Source organism: Papio anubis, chromosome 5 (assembly GCF_008728515.1).
Source record: "Papio anubis isolate 15944 chromosome 5, Panubis1.0, whole genome shotgun sequence".
Taxonomy (NCBI): domain Eukaryota; kingdom Metazoa; phylum Chordata; class Mammalia; order Primates; family Cercopithecidae; genus Papio; species Papio anubis.
In genome coordinates this window covers 105055801-105071048 of record NC_044980.1, presented here as the reverse complement: position 1 = coordinate 105071048, position 15248 = coordinate 105055801, and the positions used below count along the sequence as shown (strand labels likewise).

At 40.1% G+C, this 15248-nt stretch overlaps 1 protein-coding gene and 1 long non-coding RNA gene across 4 annotated transcripts in view; one reads left to right on the top strand and one right to left on the bottom strand.

Annotated features, from left to right (window-relative positions):
* Positions 1 to 15248, top strand: part of EPB41L4A (erythrocyte membrane protein band 4.1 like 4A) — a 255671-nt gene that overhangs the window by 185893 nt on the left and 54530 nt on the right. The gene's annotated exons all lie outside the window — the stretch shown is intronic.
* Positions 1 to 15248, bottom strand: part of LOC116274942 — a 45066-nt gene that overhangs the window by 17231 nt on the left and 12587 nt on the right. Inside the window, exons 2-4 of one of the 2 annotated variants that reach the window (XR_004183798.1) lie at positions 10325 to 10466; positions 7778 to 7857; positions 5330 to 5415 (exon numbers count right to left, since the gene is read on the bottom strand). This is a non-coding gene — a long non-coding RNA (uncharacterized LOC116274942). Of the gene's footprint in view, positions 1 to 5329; positions 5416 to 7777; positions 7858 to 10324; positions 10467 to 15248 lie in introns of those variants that run through there. The other variant, XR_004183799.1, reaches the window with a different exon arrangement.

Sequence of the window (15248 nt, the reverse complement as noted above, 5' to 3'; positions counted from 1 at the left end):
ATTAACATCTGAACATTGTGTGAAAATTGACATAGCATTATAATGTCTATCATTTCAGTTAATCCTTTTGCCAAGCCTCTGAAGAAAAGTGTATGACTTTATTCTGCCATTCCTGTGTGTGAGAATATCACCTGACTTAATACTTCTAAGGTCAAATTAAGTCTGACTGTAGTTCCCTTCCTCTTGTTGGGCTGGGAGAAAATAAAGTTCTTTCTGGTGGTTCTACTGACAAGAATAAAACATGACTAAATTTGCAATAGATTACCTTGCCATATCACTATTATTGTTACCTCCCTTCAGCTAATGAGGAAACTAAGACGTAAAAGGCAGTTTGGCTAAAACTACTGTGGAGTAAGTTTACTGGGCATTGGTTACCGACTTGTTTGAGTCCATTGAGAGAGAACATGCTCATATGCAACAAATTACATGAAGCTTATGTGTTACTTACACATGGGCAGCAGAGGACGAAGGAAGTCTAGGATTTGTTGTAAGCTTGTCCCCCTAATGCACAGCCCAGCCTTTTTGGAGGACAGCCTCCCAGCATCAGGTGGATCGCTCTCTTTTTTTTTTTTTTTTTTTTTTTTTTTGAGACAAGGTCTCACCTTGTCACCGAGTCTGGAATGCAGTGTTGTGGCCATAGCTCACTGTAGCTTCGAACTCATGGCTCAAGCAATTCTCCCACCTCAGCCTTCTGTGTAGCTGGGATTACAGGCACACAGCACCACTCCCAGCTAATGTTTTTTAATCTTTTATTTTTTGTAGAGATGGGGTCTTGCTGTGTTGTTTAGGCTGGTCTCAAACTCCCAGCCTCAAGTGATCTTTACATCTTGACCTCCAAAATGTTAGGATTACAGGTGTGAGTCACTGTGCCTGGCAGGTGGATCTTTTTAAAATGTAGACTGTATTATGCTTTTATTATTATAAAAATACATGCTTATTTTATAAAATTTAGAAAACTTAGAAACTTCTCTCCCAAAAAGAAAGAAAAAACCTTTCATATTCAACTCCATTCTCCTTGTAGTAGCACTGTATTATACAGCCTTTAGGTCAGTTGTGTATCTTTTTCACACAAGTGGTAAAATCATGAGTTTTCAACTTGCTTTTCTTATTTAATAATACCTTATGGGTATGTTCTAAGTCTTTAAATGTTCCTAAACAATGCCATTTTAATATCTGTATGATTTTCTACTGTGTAGATATAGAGATGTGACAATTCAACCAATCTTTAATTCTTGGATATTTAAGCTGTTTCAAAATTTGAAAACCATAAATAGCTCTAAAGTGAATATTCTTGTAGTGATATCTTTAAGCACTGATGACTTTATATATTTTAAACAATGGTGTATATTCATCATTTTTATTCTAAAAAGAGGATTAAACCATACTGTGTTAAAATCTAAGACTTTGCTGAGACCACCTTTCACTCTGATTTTTGAATTGCTTTTATCCTGACTTCTCTTTTTTTCTTGAGATGGAGTCTCACTGTGCCGCCCAGGTTGGAGTGCAGTGGTCCAATCTTAGTTCACTGCAACCTGAAACCATAAAAATTCTAGAAGATAACATTGGTAAAACTCTTCTAGACGTTGGCCTAGGCAAAGCTGTTCATAGCTAAGAACCCAAAACCAAATGCAACAAAAACAAAAATAAATAGATAGGACCTAATTAAACTAAAAAGCTTCTGCACAGCAAAGGAAATGATCAGAGTAAACAGTCAACCCACAGACTGGGAGAAAATATTCACAAACTGTGCATCCAACAAAGGACTAATATCCAGAATCTATGAGGAACTGAAATCAGAAAAAAAAAAAAAAAAGATTAATCCCATCAAAAAGTGGGCAAAGGACACAAATAGACTATTTTCAAAAGAGGATGTACAAATGGCCAACAAACATGTGAAAACATACTCAACATCACTAATTATCAGGAAGTTGCAAATCAAAACCACAATGAGATACCACTTTACTCCTGCAAGAATGACCATAATTAAAAAATTAAAAAATAATAGATGTTGGTGTGGATGTGGTGAAAAGTAACACTTTTACACTGCTGGCTGGAGTGTAAACTAGAATAACCACTATGGAAAATAGCATGGAGATTCCTTAAAGAACTAAAAGTAGAACTACCATTTGATCCAGCAATCCCATTACTGGGTATCTGCCCAGAGGAAAAGAAGTCATTGTATAAGAAAGACAGTTGGCACATGATGTTTATAATGGCAATTTGTATTTGCAGAAGTATGGAACCAGCCTAAATGCCCATCAACCAACAAGTGGATAAAGAAAATGTGGTGTTTATATTAATATGTACACCATAGAATACTACTCAGCCATAAAAAGGAACAAAATAATGGCATTCGAGGCAACCTGGATCAGGTTGGAGACTGTTACTCTTTTTTTTTTTTTTTTTTTTGAGACAGAGTCTCGCTCTGTTGCCCAGACTGGGGTGCAGTGGCGCGATCTTGGCTCATGGCAAGCTCCAAACTCCACCTCCCGGGTTCACGCCATTCTCTTACCGCAGCTTCCTGAGTAGCTGGGACTACAGGTGCCCGCCACCATGCCCAGCTAATTTTTTGTGTTTTTAGTAGAGACGAAGTTTCACCATGTTAGCCGGGATGGTCTCGATCTCCTGGCCTCATGATCCACCTGCCTTGGCCTCCCAAAGTGCTGGGATTATAGCCGTGAGCCACTGTGCCTGGCCTGGAGACCGTTACTCTAAGTGAAGTAACTCAGGAATGGAAAACCAAATATTATATGTTCTCATTTTTAAGTGGGAGCTGAGCTATGAGGACACAAAGGCATACAAATGATATAATGGACTTTGGGGATTTGGGGGGAAGGGTAGGAGGGGGTGAGGGATAGAAGACTACACATTGTGTACGGTGTACACTGCTTGGGTGATGGGTGCACCAAAATCTCAGAAATCACCACTAAAGAACTTATCCGTGTAACCAAAAACCACCTGTTCCCCTAAAACCATTGAAATAAAAGTAAATAAATAAAACAAACAAACAAAAACCCACAAGAGTTATTTAGTGGAGTAGGAATAGGGAAACATTTTTCACGAAGGGCCAGTTAATGAATATTTTAGGCTTTGCAGGCCATGTGGTTTCTGATGTAACTATTCACCTCTACCATTTATAACACAATAGCAGTCACAGAAAATATGCAAATGAATAAATATGGTGTGTTTCAAAAAACACAAAACATTTGTATATAATTTTTTAAAAAGTCATGATGGAGGTTATTACTTTTTGTTAGTTTGTATCATTAATTTATACTAAATGAGTTTTTACTTTAGATACTTTTTTTTTTAATTTCGAAGTTAAAGTAATTCAATCAAACTAGATGACTAGTCCCCTTAACTTGCCTCCCAGTTCTCTGTAAGTTTAAAAAGCATGTTTATTCATCTCTCAACTAAGAGTAATAAATACCCTGGCAGCTAAAAAGCCATTGTGTTTACAATTCACCAAGTGCAGGCCCTGGCACCTTTATGAGGAAGTACATTCCTGAGTCAAGTGCCCTGCACCCAGCAGCCTGCTTCCCCACCCAGAGGAGGTCAGCACCAGGGCAGGCAGCCAGAGCATTCCTGCAAGTCTAAACTGCCTCAGAGGAGCTTGGGTAAAGCCAGAAAAGGGACGGCAGGAGGAAAGAATGCCCTCCTGGTACAACCCTCTGTCTGACAAGTTCTTGGCAACTCACACAGTTGGATTCCTGTCAAAGGAGATGGTCTCTGCTGTAAGTAGGCAATAAAGACAGAATATTTGGGTATAATTCATAATTAGCTATAGGAAGAGTAATGGTTGAAGCCATTTGTGATGGATACACAAGACTTTGATTATCTGATGCAGCATTTTAAGTTCTTAAAAATATCTCATTGAACACACAAATACTTGCAGCATAATCTTTGAACTATTGAAAAAGCAAGATAAGATGACATTTTTGGCATTCCCATTCTTGCCCTGTGGAAGGGGCTGCAAACAGAGCGTGTAAAGGGTTGTGAAAATGATTTCTGAGAGGATGGTTTGTGCACAGTGTGCAAGAGGACAGCTACTTACTGCTTGGAGCAAGCCAGTTGTTTCTGTGCAGCAGAGTGGACCTAGTGTTGACGTATCTTCCAGTGTTTCAAGAGAAGTACAAAATCTGGGTATTTATGTGAACTTCCTAGAATTTGAAATACTGGCAATTAATTTCATTTAAAAAAGGCTCTGTGTGCTAAATTAAACATTTCTGATGGGCAGATTTGGGCTTGAGGGCTGCCTGCCTGGAAACTCTCCTTAACAGAGCTGGTGTAAGTGGTTGATCCACCATGTGACGGATGACTCCATCTGCCCTGGGGCTCACACTGTGTTTCTGCAGCATCCTAAGCAATCACCACTATGTTTGATTCAAATACTTCATTACTCCAGACATGAGCACGTTGTAGTTAGTAGGTCAGTGGGCCAACTCCAGGGGATGATGGTGCCACACAGCTCTGGACCCCCCATAGTGAATGATTCGCCTGAGGGTAGCTGACCACCATCTATTGTTGACCCAAGGTGGGTGCAGTCAAAGCAGCGGAGACAGAGAAATGCTTTGATACAATGAAGTACAGTTTCATTTGATGAAGTATAGCTCTGGGCTGCGAAGAAATAGCAATGTCAAAACAATAATTTTTTATCAAATGCTTCCTCTGATTGGCGCATTGTGTCAGATGCAAGTCAGCAGAACCTCAGTGTGGCTTGTGGCAGTCAAATCGATGTTTTGAAGGCAGAGGAAAGGTGAGTTATCTGAATAGAGACGGATGTATCAGTGTGATCCAGTAAGCTGGATCCTGGTACATGCTGGTTCAGCTTCAGTAATCCATGTACTAGACATATAATATTATAAAGTCACTTAGCCAGCCTGAGGCTTGCTTTCTTCATCTGTCAGATGGGTTGCTGTCTTGGGGATGTGTCTGAAATGGGCTGAGTATCTTGTCAGAACTTGTAGGGACTTGGTACACTTTAGTTTCCTTCTCCTAAACCAAAAGGATGTCTTTCTATTCACAGTGGGAACCACCAAACATCTGTCAATGTTTGAGGTACATTTGCTGTAATGGCATCAACTTCATATATACAGGATGATGTCATTATGTTGAGGTGCTGTGGGCTTTTGAGAGTGAGGGGTAAGGAGAGGCCATTCAAGTACAGTGAGAGGGGCTTGGAAAGGAAATTGGACACTCTCACTTAAATCCAGAAGATTCAGTATAAATCGAGTGTGAAGAACTGGGCCAGTCAGAGCTTACCACATGAAGCTTTCTTCTGTCGTGCCTGCCTACAGATTTTAGCACCCCAGAGCAGCTGTTGGGAGCAGTATCAGGATCACAGAGTTAGGAGGTGTCTTTTCTTACTATGTTCCTACTCTTCAGAGTAGCATTTAGTCCAAGCCTTTTTTTTCACTGTGATGAAACCATAACATTAAATTTACCATCTTAAGCATTTTAAGAGTAAGTTCAATAGTATTAAATATATTCACATTGTTGTACAACCAATCTCTAGAGTGTTTTCATCTTATGACTCTGAAACTATACCCCCTAAACACCGATTACCCCTTCCTGCTCCCCCCAGCTCTTGGTAATCGTCTTTCTACTTCGTTTCTATGATTTTGACTACTTAAGGTACTTCGTATGAATGAAATCATCTAGTATTTGTTCAAGTCATTTTTCTTCTCTGATTTTTTTTTTTTTTTTTTTACACCAACATCTCTATGCTCTTCTCCTTCCCACCTCAAATCTTCACTGCTTTCCAGCCCTCTTGGGATTTTCTGTAACTATGAATTGGAAAGAATGCATGCTTCTTACAGTGTGTTCATTAACAGTGATGACACTGCGCAATAATTTTCAAGTTCATGCGGTTAATCGTTCCATCTTCTGTGTAAGGTGGTTTCCCCTATTTGAAGTAATTAGCTGCCAGGCCTACTTGAATGCATTTTTCATGTTAAACAGACAATAGGAACAGAGAAGACAAAGAAAAGGCAAAGCTGAAAGGGCTTCCAGAGGGGAAGCAAAATTGTTGAATGAGGAGCACACAGAAGCTGTGGCTCTGGATCAGGAAATTCAAAAGCAAGTCCCCAATCTCTGAGTTGGTCCAGGAAGATACTAGATCAAATACGTCACTTCTATAATATCAGCGGAACTACTCCTGTGTTGTTTGTCATCACAGAGACTGGAAACTACCTAAATATCCATTAGAAGGAAACTGGCCTAATAAAGTAATGTGTGTTCCCCAGCCTCTGCCCCACATGAAATACCATGTCTCTGTTACAAGAAACCTGAGAGCAGGATTGGAGCTTGTGTCGATCTGATTCCATAGTCCCACAGTATCTATTGTGAAAGGCCAGGTCCCATGAGGAGCCCACCAAAGGAGAGAAACGCCAGGACTAATCAATGAGCATCACCGTGTGCCTGGCACTGTGTAGACACTGCAGATAGTATCTTACTCTTCTAGAAGATGCTGTAATTCTCAATGTTTAGGTGAGAAAGCAGAGGCCGAGACTTGTACAGAGTCACAAAGCTGAGATACGAACACAGGTCAGTTATAGTCCACAATATAGAGAGGAAAGACTAAAAAAGAATGTGATACATTTGTATGTGCAGATAGGAAATGATCTCCAGGATATAGTATATAAATGATGGGGGCAGAGAAGCAGAGGGGCCTGGTAGTATTTAATGTGTTACTATTATATACAAAGACAAATGGGGTGGGAAAGGATGCATACAGATAATACTTGCAGGCAGGATACATTAGAAACTAGTAACAGTAGTGGCCTTTGGGAAGGGTTTCTGAGAGAATGGGGATTGGCAGTGAGAGAGAGATTTATTTTCATTTGAATTTCTACCAAGCACTTTTCAAAAGCCCTGCAGATAACTGTCATGAATGCATGAAGTTCACAAATGCTCATCCATGTTTCCAATAGAGACATTCTCAATAAGCTCAGAGTTGAGACAGTTCTTAGCCTAGATCATTATGATTTACAGAGAAAGTAACAGAACAATATAAGGTCAATTGTACAAAACTCAAATGTTAGGAATTTCTCCTGTGTTGTAGCAGACAAAACCAGAGTCTTCACGGAGAGGGGCATGAGTCCAGGATGAAAGTACAGAAGATTGCATGTAGGTCCTTAAGCCAGAGGGTGCTCCATTTCATGAAGAAGACTCATGGCATAAGGAGTCTTTGGATTAAATGAAGTAGAGGACACTTTGTGTTTTTCGCCCAAAGAAGTGATGATTTGCAAGTGTAGCAAATTCTAGAATGTAGAGGTGTCTGGATGAGAATCACTTAGCAAGGAGGAATGTTTGGGAAAAGAGAGGGTAAAGAAACTGGGAAAAGATAGTAACACAGTAATAGCTCTCACGTCTATCCGGCCTTTGATGGGTATTGTGAAGTTTTTGTTTGTTTATTCTGGGTCGGAAAAAGGAAGAAGTTAGTATGAATTTTCATACAAAGGGGTTAGAACAAGACATTCTGAGCTAGAATTGTTATATCGGTGGTTATGGAGATGACTTCTGGAAATAAAGTGGAGTTAACTTCGTTTTGGCAAAAGTGTAATTGTGACTCTCCTTTTCCAAGTTGACAGATCAGAATTAGACCATGGACTGAGTTATGGTCCAAGTCTGTGGTCCCTCCCTCTCTCCTTTCTAAGAACCTCTGCTCTGAGGGATACTTAAGTTGCCTCTTAACTGATTATTTAAGCCATTGAATTGAGAAGTGACCAGTGGGGTGGTAGGGGAGCTTAAAAAAAAAAGAGTGTGAAAGTCGTACCTGATTTGAGTAGCTCTGAATTCCTGGTCTGCCTTGGTTGTGACCTGTAGCTTGTCATTCAGCATTCTCAGCTTTCATCCCTTTATCCATAAAATGAAAGAATTGGGTATGTAAGCTTTAAAGATTCCTCTTCTTTCTAAAATTCTTTTATTCTCTCTGACTTACCTGCCCACAGAGTTAGAAGGACCAAATATGAAAAATAGATACAATGGAATTTTAGAAAGTTGTTTGAAAAAAGTATATGGTTTTTACCACTTCAAAAGTCTCGCAAAGTTGTGAAAAAGATTTTCCCAGATTATAAAATGTAGTTTTGTCATTGGAAATACACAGTACTTTTTGTCTTTGGAAAAACCTTCTAGCCAATTCTTTAAAACATCTTAGGCTGGGCACGGTGGCTCACACCTGTAATCCCAGCACTTTGGGAGGCTGAGGCGGGTGGATCACGAGGTCAGGAGTTCAAGCCCAGCCTGTCCAACATGGTGAAACCCCGTCTCTACTAAAAATACAAAAATTAGCCAGACACAGTGGCAGGTGCCTGTAATCTCAGCTACTCAGGAGGCTGAGGCAAAAGAATCGCTTGAACCTGGGAGGTGGAGGTTGCAGTGAGCTGAGATCGCGCCACTGTACTCCAGTCTGGGTGACAGAGTAAGACGCCGTCTCAAAAGAAAAGAGTTAAAGTTCAAATGAAACTGTTATTGACAAATTGAATAAAACTAATTTTAATCTTGGTTCTAATACAGTTTAAAAAATATTTTTAGTCCAAATAGACCAGAGGAATATGAGATTTGGTCTCTTTGGTTAACTCATAGTTAAAAGGTGCTGTCTTTCTGGGTAAAAATAAAAAGAAGGCATTCTTTCTTAGAAAGGTTTTGCATAGCTTTGTCTCTGCCTTGGAGTTGTGTGTGAACACAACCTTAGACTAGTCCTTTCTTGAACCTGCCTGTTCTTTTGGAAGTCAGCAGTGGGAACTGGCTCTACCTTGGCAGTCATTTGTTGTTGCAATTCCTGATTTTACTAACACATTGGGCAAATTTACATGTTTTCTTACCCCTCCTCTTCTTCACAGGTGGGGGCTGGAGGGTGTGTCTGTCAGCGGTTTGGGATTCTGTTTTGGGGATAGATATTCCTGAGTAGATTGTGTCTGAGGATTCCACATCTTTGCTTTACTATCAGAATTCATTTTTCTGAGGTGATGGTTTCTATACCAGTATTTTCTTCAGACTTTGAAAACTCTGGGATTCATTTTTTATGGCTCTGTTTGGCCATAAATTACTTATTACTTATTGATATCAATGTTAAAGATTTTGGGGGTTTTCAGAGTTCAGGGTTATTTTGGTAGGTATAGGGAGAGATAGGTGAGGTAAAGAAGAAAGAAACTACTTCTGGCCAGGCACAGTCGCTCACTCCTATAATCCCAGCACTTTGGGAGGCCGAGGCGGGCAGATCACCTGAGGTCAGGAGTTCAAGACCAGCCTGGCCAATATGACGAAATCCTGTCTCTACTAAAAATACAAAAGCTAGCTGGGCGTGGTTGGTGTGTACCTGTAGTCCCAGCTACTTGGGAGACTGAGGCACAAGAATCGCTTGAACCCGGGAGGCAGCGGTTGCAAACCGAGATTGTGCCACTGCTCTCCAGCCTGGGAGACAGAGTGAGTGAGACTCCATCTCAAAAACAGAAAGAAAGAAACTACTTCCACTTGTGGAGCAGGTGCCCTCCTTGGCCCTTGGAACGCTGGCACTGTGCTGGTCTCTGGAGCAGGAGTCCAGAAGGGGCGGAGGAACAGCCCTCTGTAACAGTGGACTTGCTACTCTCTTCTCTCTTGGGGTAAGAATGGGGCCTCTGAGGAAACCGCCCAGATTCCTTCTCCAGAGAAGATGACATGGAGTCCAGAAGATGAGTCACTTAGCTGGGGACAACCAAGCCTTTTGGGGCTGCATTACGGTCCAGGTACCAGGTACAGCTTTGAACAGAAAAGCTGGTTTGCAGAGAAAGAAGAATGGAGTTGACTCACTGAGAATCACACAGCTTTGAGAAGAGAGGGGAATGGAGGCTTAGTAGCTGTGAATTCAAGTCTGTGAAATCCTGTTGTGCATTTACCATGAATTTCTTTCTAATTTGAGCTGATTTCCTTGCATGAAAACAGTGGATAACATTACTGGATATAACCCTTTCAGTATCCCCCTGAGGAAGATGGTTGGTAGTCTGATCTTATGAGGAAACTGAGGCTCGGAAACATTAAGTACTTGTTTGAGATTACACAGGCAGTAAGCGCAGAGCCAGGATCCTAACCCAGGTCTTTGGGATACTACGGTACATGCTTGGAAAGTAAATGGAAGATAAAAAAGGTGAAAGGTCTGGAGTGATTTGAAAATATACACCCTCTGTTTTTTTCCCCTATGTGTGATTTCTTCAGTAGATTTAACTTGTTTTCAGCAGATATTCTTGAGAAGACCATACATTCTGCTCATTAATAGAGTCAGAGTCAGCCTGCTTTTACTTTAAGCCATTTTTAAAAGAAAATGTTTAAGTTATTTGGGGCATCTTACCTAGCCGAGAGAGAGGGAAAGGCGGTAACTGTTAATTGCAAGGAACATTAGGTAGGTCATATAGTCAGGTGTATGTTCAAGGCTGTTAGCCTTTGTTGGCATCCTTTTCTATTCTGACTTGAAACTTAGACTTCTTTTCCATCTGTAAAAGATTTATTAATATATGGCAAGTCTGGTTAGATTTTCTTTAAAAAGTTAATGTTTTCAGTCTTCTTGGGAGTGTTTAGCATTCCAAACATAGCTACGAAAATTAGAAAAGCAAGCAAAACGAAAGGCCTATTATATATTCAAGTTAAAATCACAGCTTTAGTGAGTTATCATAAATGACACCTTTTTTCTTTTCCTCCTTATTCAACAAGAATTTATTGGGCACCTCTTGGCGTAAGACCCTGTTTTATAGAGCACAGAAAATGGAATAAAGCTTGGCCCCTAATCTGTAGGCGCTAAGTCATATACAAATAACACAGCAGTCGGTTATTTAGCACTTACTAAATTCCAAACACAGTGCTAAAGGCTTTATATAAATTGTGTAATTTAATCCAGCTGTGCATTATATAAGTAGTGGTGTTTCCATTTTACACATGAGAAAACTGTGGCCCAGAGTAGTTCAATAACTTGGCCAAGATCACAGGATCAATTTACAATGGGTAAATTGACAGAGCTGAGAAATAAATCTAAGTTTGTTGGACTTTCAACCTTGTGCACTTAACCAACTGCTTTGCAAGACTAGAGAAGCAATGCTGGAATGTAGGCAGGACATACCAAGTGGTATAGAGTGGAGCACTGACAGAGTTGTAAGTGTCCAGAAGGATAATTTGCTTATGGCTAGAAGCAGTCCATGGTGCTATTGCAAAAGAAGAGGGTTTTAATGTACAGGTGAATTAAGGCAGTAGATTTCAGGCTGGTGTGTGCAACTTCTAGGGTGGGTTGTGTTGGGGAGAAAAAAGTAGTAACTTTTCCTCACTTATCACTAAGTTCATGGATGAGGTCTCTATAACAAAAGATTAACAAGAGAAAAGTGTATAACTTTGTTTAATATAAGTTTTATGTATATGAGAGCCTTTGGAAATGAAGACACAAAGATGTGAGATCTGTGTATTTTCATGGACAAACAGAAGTATGACTAGAGGACAAAAGGGTGTATTCTAATGGTAATAACCTGGAGGGGGGCTTAGCAAAGGTTGGTTGTTTGGATTCTTCTTGGTTTACCTGTATGATATCCCCTCCCTCTGGGTAAAGCAGGATATCCATCGCATCAGGAGGAGAAAGGAGGGAGGTCAGAGAGTGACCTTCTAGGTTTTCGACCTGTTTCAGGAGAAAATGACCAAGGGTTGGGAGATAAGAGGGGCTTTCTTGCTTCTGCTGTTTTCTCAAATGCCAAGGTGTTATAGTTTGGGGTAGCATGTCCTGATCTGAGTCAGGTGGGGAGGGCAACATACAGGCTTTCTAAGATGTACGTGGGCACAGGTAGTTTTCAATGAATCAATTTCTAGATTCTCTTTTCTAAAAGGCATATTCCTGTGGTAGTATACATACTGGTTCTTCTCTCCAGCCTGCCCTTTTGCATGGACCTTCTTCTACTTTGCAAAAGAAAAGAGCCCTTTCCTCCATCTGGAATCTATTAAACTGCTTTGTCCATAAACATTGAACCTCCTGGGTTGGTGTTGGGAAGGTAAATGACTCTAATTATCAAGTGACATATCCTTTCCTAAGTCATTTTCTCATTTTGACTTGCAACAAAATTGAAGGAGGACCCAGTGGTTTTGTCACTTGGTAGAACATTCAGAATAATTTTGGAAAATATATGACTGTTAGATATCTAACTCCTTAGAAGTTCTTTGACACAGTGGTGATGTCTTTATAACAGAATACATTACATACACCTCTGTTTATTCTGAACATGGGTTCACAGCATCAAAAATCAAAATAAAAGTAGGAATAGACTTGTTTCTAAACTGTTTCATTCTAGCAAAAAGTAACATTCATAGATGGATTTGATACATGTAATCATTAGGGAAATAAAACGACCTCTTTTTACCTCATTAAAAATTGCTTTCTGGCAGGGGACAGTGGCTGACGCCTGTAATCCTAGCACTTTGGGAGGCCGAGGTGGGTGGATCACTTAAGGTCAGGAGTTCAAGACCAGCCTGGCCAACATGGTGAAACCCCATCTCTACTAAAAATACAAAAATTAGCTGGGTGTGGTGGTGGGCATCTGTAGTCCCAGCTACTTGGGAGGCTGAGACAAGAGAATCACTTGAACTCAGAAGGTGGATGTTGCAGTGAGCCAAGATTGCTCTACTGCACTCCAGCCTGGGCAACAGAGTGAGACTCTGTCTCAAAAAAAAAAAATGCTTTCCAATAAAAAATTTACTTTTTATATTTAATAATCTATCAGCATTAGTATGGTATAATAATATACTGCTACTAATTATAATAACTTAGTTCAGAAGAAATTTTTAACACTTAGAGCTTTATGTATGGTCATGGGAAGTAAACATTTTATTTCTATATTTAGTTGTAGAGAAGTAGGATAAGGTGATAATGAAAACTTTTATATTAGTTCATTCTCACACTGCTATGAAGAAATACCTGAGACTGGGAAATTTATAAAAAAAAAAAGAGGTTTAAAAGACTCACAGTTCCACTTGGCTGGGGAGGCCTCAGGAAACTTAGAATCATGGCAGAAGGCACGTTTTCACAGGGTGGCAGGAGAGAGAATGCGTGCCAGCAGGGGAAATGCCAGATGCTTATAAAACCATCAGATCTTGTGAGAATTCACTCACTATCATGACAACAGCATGGTGGAACCACCCCCATGATTAAGTCACTTCCCACCGGGGATTACAATTCAAGATGAGATTTGAGTGGGGACACAGCCAAACCATGTCAACTTTCAAACACAAAACATACCAGGGGTAAATTTTGTAGGTGAAATAGAATTGAAATGCAAATACAAAGAGAAAAAAGAATGTGATGAAATTTATTAACTGCTAAACAACTCATTTCATATATTTTTAAAATGGATGACACAACGAATTGGTATGGCATTTTATTACATGGGATACATTTTGGGAGTCATGAAACAGTTCTATTTTTTAATGTCAATATTTATACTTCAAATTACATCCTTTGGTACTATTTAAACTTTTGATGAAAAGTTTTAGATATCATTTTGAAACAAGCACAAAGGTACATTGTTTTTCAAAATTCTTCTAGTGGGCGCTTGCATAAAATAAAATTAAATCACCAGAGTCCTTGAGATAAGCTCAAACACAGAAGTAGACAAAAAACTTCCCCATTTTGCCTTAGCTAAATAAGCATTTTAAAAACAATCTTGATATACAAGTATGCTTCGTTTATATTTACATTTACTTTATTTACTGTTAAAATTGCATCAAATAAAAACCTCAAAAGTAGTGTTCTAGCACTGTCTCCTCTGAGACAGAACCAGCTTTAGGTTAGGTATGGAACTATCCACCTGCGCTAGACCAAGCAAGCATAAATTGTGGAGCTTGAGAGATGGCTGGAGAATGTTTGGTGTGTGTCAGTAGGCTGTGTGGCCCTGATAGAGGCTTGGAGGAGAGGGTACCAGGAGTACCACTAAGAAGGATGTGAGTGATCACTCAACTCTCTTCCCTCAAACTGGTATCACAGGAAGAAAAACTTGATATCCAAGTGAGTTGCGACACCTCTTGATTCCAGCTGACCATTCATAGATAGGTGGTGTTTCTGGGTCCAAGAGGGCTTGAAGGACCAATGTGCACCCTCTGCTGTTGCCACATTTGGCAGTCTTTCCACGCTGGTGTAGATTACAAGTCTTCAGATAGAACTCTCTCATCCTACTCCTTTGAGGGTGTAAGGGAATAAGCAGATGCCTTCCCAGCCTGACAAATCCCTTTCTTGTATTTGAACCTGGCATTCTGACCCACACTGTCTATGACTAACTCCACACCCTGTGTGTGCCTCTCTAGCTCTGGGGGAAGAGTAGAGGAATAAGTGCCTTTATGTGCACTCAGCCCCAAATTATCATTTTGGTAATGACAAAAGGAGAGGGATCCAGGAGAGTACTGGGTCAGGGAAGAGGAAATTGGAAGCAGAACAACTCGGGAGGGGATCTTTCATGCGTAGATGTGTTTTCCTAGCATCTTTCTCCTCCACACCCATTCTTTATAATCTACCCTCCAGCTTTGCAGTTTAGAATGCCTTGTTTGATCTTTCTGTAGCAAAATTGATGTCTACAAAGTCTATGTATTTCTAGTAAAGAGGCAACTGCTTAAATATCACTCTTGGAACTTTAGAAGACAGAAACATTTTTTGTGTTTTAAGAAATGGTGTCTCTGTCACCAGGCTGGAGTGCAGTGGTGTGATCATGGCTTATTGTAACCTCAAACTCTCGAGCTAAATAATCCTCCTGCCTCAGTCTCCTGAATAACTGGAATGACAGGCACAGGCCACCATGGTTGGCTAATTAAAAAAATTTTTTTTGTAGAGATAGGTCTCGCTATGTTGCCCAGGCTGATCTCAAACTCCTGGCCTCAAGCGATCCTCCTGCATTGTCTTCCCAAAGTGCTGGAATTACAGGAATGAGCCGCTGTATTCAGCCCAGGAATTCTTAAGAAGGAATATGACTGCCTTTTGGGGATGAACCAGGTATTTAAACTTTAAACAATTAGCCATTGGATGCAGAAACATCTTTATTTTCCAAATTATGTGTTTTAAAAAGTATTTTTGCTTTATAGAGTTTAATGAGCATCTGTTTTGCCAAATACAAAATTTTCCAGCTGGATGCGGTGGCTCACGCCTGTAATCCTAGCATTTTGGGAGGCTGAGGCGGGTGGATCACCTGAGGTCAGGAGTTCAAGATCAGCCTGGGCAACATGGTGAAACCCCATCTCTACTAAAATACAAAAATTAGCTGGGC